Below are 3,851 nucleotides of genomic sequence, written 5' to 3'. Positions count from 1 at the left end.
AAACACGGAATTGGAAAATCAATCACTATTTTAAAAGGAATTTTCTGTTGCAAATACATGTTTGTAAATATAATTCCTGCTGTGTAACTGTGCTCTCTGTTGTTGAGAGGTGTTTTCTGCTGTTGTGTAAAATGCTTCCCTCATGTTGTAAGTATCTTTTCGGCTGTATAAATATGGCCCATCTTGTGTATTTTTTTAAATGGGATATGGGGGTCGGGCCTGGGTGGGATTGTGGTCGGTGCAGACTCGATGGGCCGAATGGCCTCTTTCTGTATTGTCGGGTTTCTGTGATTTCTATGATGATAATGTTCTGTTAATATATGCCCTGCTCTGAAAACGAGTTCCCTGTTGTGTCAAAATATTCACCGTGAAGATGTTTTATGTTCGGCAGAAAGATAATTAAGTGGTCTCATGATATTCCATATTAGGTTAAAATGTTGCACGTTGTGCTAAGATGTTCTCGATTCTTGTATCAAAGTCTGGTTAAACTGGATAACGATCGCCCAATTTCGACTGCATTTTACCCTCTGTTAGTGAATGTGATTGGGGGATTCACATTGTATCCAACAAAGGCACGTGAGTGAGATTTGTTCAGTATTCTTCCGTCTCTGGTTGAAGTTGCGAGTTCGTTTTTGTTTAATTCATTTCGAGAGGTGACGAGGCCAGCATTCGTTGCCAATCTCTAACTGACCTTAAGAAGGTGGTGGTTTGCTGCTTTATTGAACTGCTGCAGTCCCTGAGGTGTCGGTACAGCCACAGTGCTGTTAACCAAACAGTCTTTCAGGATTTTGCCACTGCGACAGTGAAGGAGCCGTGATGTATTTCCAAGTCAGGATGGTGAGTGGCTTGAGGGGGAGCTTGCAGAGCTGGTGTTCCCATATATCTACTGCCACTGTCCTTCGAGTTGGTAGAGGTGTTGGGTTTTTTGGTGCAGTCGAAGAAGAGTAGATGAAGAAATATTGTTCCCATTGCCAGAGGAGAGAAGGATGGTTTTTAATGTGCTGAGTGTTGAGGACCTGGGATGCACTGCCTGGGAGGGTGGCAGAGGCAGCATCAAATCAGGGCTGTCCAGGGGGAATGGGATCAGCACCTGAAGTGAAAGGATATCCAGGTTTATGAGACAAGGACTTGGAAAGGGATGAGATGAGATGCTCTTTTACAGACCAGCATACAGATAAAGGGCCGAATGGTCTCCCTCTCTTTGTTGTATCCATTCTGACATTCTAGATATATGAGTGTTGGACTCAATCTGTATCTTTCTGTCTCTAATGCGACATATGTCTGTGATATTAATTTCTAAATCAATCTGAGAGACTTTGCAAATCTGTACACATTCTCCCTGGAAGATACTTAATTGAAACTGGGCCTTTTGTTCTAATTAGTACATGATTCCACACGATCCTCTACTCAAACTCTTCAACGTAACATCATCTGCTTATCTCTGAAATTCAATCTCCATCGTCTCATTACCGAGATTTTCCTTTCGTACACCTGTGCTCGTCGACTCAAATGCTCCAGGTAATAGCAAATTTGAAGTTATAGAACAAAGAAAATTACACCACAGGAATAGGCCCTTCAGCCCTCCAAGCCTGAACCGACCATGCTGCCCGACTGAACTAAAACCCCCTACCCTTCCGGGGACCATATCCCTCTATTCCCATCCTATTCATGTATTTGTCAAGACGCCCCTTAAATGTCACTCCCATATCCGCTTCCACTACCTCTCTCGGCAAAGAGTTCCAGGCACCCACTACTCTCTGTGTAAAAAATCTGCCTCGTGCATCTCCTTTAAACCTTGCCCCTCGCATCTTAAACCTGTGCCCCATTTCCACAACTGTTTCAAAATACATAAGATGTTCCAACACGAGTTGCAATCAACGAAGTTCCTCTGAACAGTTCTTGACGCTTTAACGATGAGATTGTTGAACTGACGAATAGTTTCTGCATTTTTAAAAATCCATAGATGGACAAGTAAACGAAGGTTCCGCTACGCGACTCTGTGGCGCAATGGATAGCGCATTGGACTTCTAAATAAGAGCAAGTTAGCCATTCAAAGGCTGTGGGTTCGAGTCCCACGAGAGTCGCATTTTTGATCAGATTCGTGGCAAATAGTTTGCTGCTTCACTGATGTGATTCAGCTTCGGCACCGACAATTCCTGCTCTGCCATCTCTCCATGCTGTTTCTGTTGACTCGGCTCCCAGGAAACCACTGACTCGAGAATAAATCGCAAACCCCTGGGGCTTTCTTAAAGTTTGACACAACGTTCGCTGGTTCGATATTTCACTTCTTCTGGGAGATAAAAAAAGATCAAAGAACACACACGCAACAACAGCAGTTGACAAATAGCTACAATCAATAAATAAATATCAGTGCCCTGCAACCTGGTGGTGTTATTCTGGTGTGTCTGCTGCGCTTGTCCTTCCAGGCTGTCGTAGTCGTGGGTTTGGAAGCTGCTGGCAAAGGAGCCTTGCTGAGTTGCTGCCGTGCATCGTCTCGATGGTGCGCACTGCTGTAGTGGAGGGAGTGAATTTTTATGCGTGGGAAGCGAATGAAGTGGGATGCTTTGTCCTGGATGGTGCTAAACTTCTGTAGTGCTGTTCAAGCTGCATTCACCCAGGCACGTTATCTCAGGAAACCGAGTGCTTCTGTTTCCCCTCACAGTCCAAAGATGAGCAAGTTGGGTGTATTGGCCATGCTAGATTGCCCCTTGATCCCGAAGGTGTTTGTATAGGTAGATTAGCGGGGTGGATGCGTATTGCCGTGGGGATAGGTCCTGTGTGCTCTCTGTTGGAGTGTCGATACAGACTCGGTGGGCAGAATTGTCTCCATCAGCACTGTTGGGATTGTATGATTGTAAGGCCATTCGACTGTGTCAGAAATTCCCTGAGAAAAAAAAATGGAAAGTTGTATTTGTAGAATTTACACCATTGGCTTTATTGCAGATTTTTTTTTCTGCACAATGATGAAAATACCTGATCGAGTAAATAAATAGTAGACATATTTGTGGGGAGTCTCGAAACATATTTTTGTTTCATCTTTGTAGATCATCCACTGTAATGGTAAAGACAATATCGACGAGCAAGGATAGGACATTGCGACTTGCACAATTGCACTGATCACTTGTAAGGACTCAAGGTTCTCGCTGGGATTTGAAACCGGGATCTCCTGTTTACTCGGCTTGTGCAATGTCCTGTTTGCTCAAGTCAACAAAGACCCAAATCCCACCCTACGTGTTCCTTGCACGAAGGCACGAAGATTGACAGGTCTGAGCAACGGGAACTATGGAAGGTTTCATCCTGGCGACAGGAATATCTCTCCACAGCTGCTTTCGGAGCTGCTGCATTTTTCCAGCATTTCCTGTTTCTGATTTTGTGCCTTCATTATAGGAGTTCATTTACTGACAACCCAAAAGTTGTCTCTTGGACGGAGCACCAGATAGAGCTTTTCTGTGATCTTCACACAGACAAGTTCACTATTCACTTTCCGACACAAGTACTTTAAAATCGGCTGTTTTCACACTGAGCACCCTGCGGCATTGCCTTTAAACCTCATCCCACCCTCCACCCACACACCAGATTCTCAGTGGTACAAGTGTATCTGAGGAATTCACAAAGACAGGGAATCACGGTGTTTATGAGGGAATATAAAGGATTAATCCATACTCACAAACAGACTGATTATATGAGAATATCTCTCTCTCTCTCACACACACACACACACACGGCAGATGGTGAAATTTGACATCAGGAAAAACACCTGGAATTAAAAGTCCAATGACCACGAATCGATTGTCATAAAGTAACACAGCTGGTTCACTAATGTCCTTTAAGGAATGTTTTTTTACCTGGTC

General features: G+C 44.0%; 1 non-coding gene across 1 annotated transcript; it reads left to right on the top strand.

Moving 5' to 3' along the window:
* The first annotated feature begins 1,993 nt into the window (after positions 1-1,993).
* Positions 1,994-2,084, top strand: trnar-ucu (transfer RNA arginine (anticodon UCU)). The gene is given in 2 exon segments: positions 1,994-2,030; positions 2,049-2,084. It is a non-coding gene; the product is annotated as a tRNA-Arg (tRNA).
* The last annotated feature ends 1,767 nt before the right edge of the window (positions 2,085-3,851 follow it).

The sequence above is a fragment of the Mustelus asterias genome, unplaced genomic scaffold (assembly GCF_964213995.1).
Source record: "Mustelus asterias unplaced genomic scaffold, sMusAst1.hap1.1 HAP1_SCAFFOLD_35, whole genome shotgun sequence".
NCBI classification, from domain to species: domain Eukaryota; kingdom Metazoa; phylum Chordata; class Chondrichthyes; order Carcharhiniformes; family Triakidae; genus Mustelus; species Mustelus asterias.
This window is presented reverse-complemented; position numbering and strand designations above follow the sequence as displayed.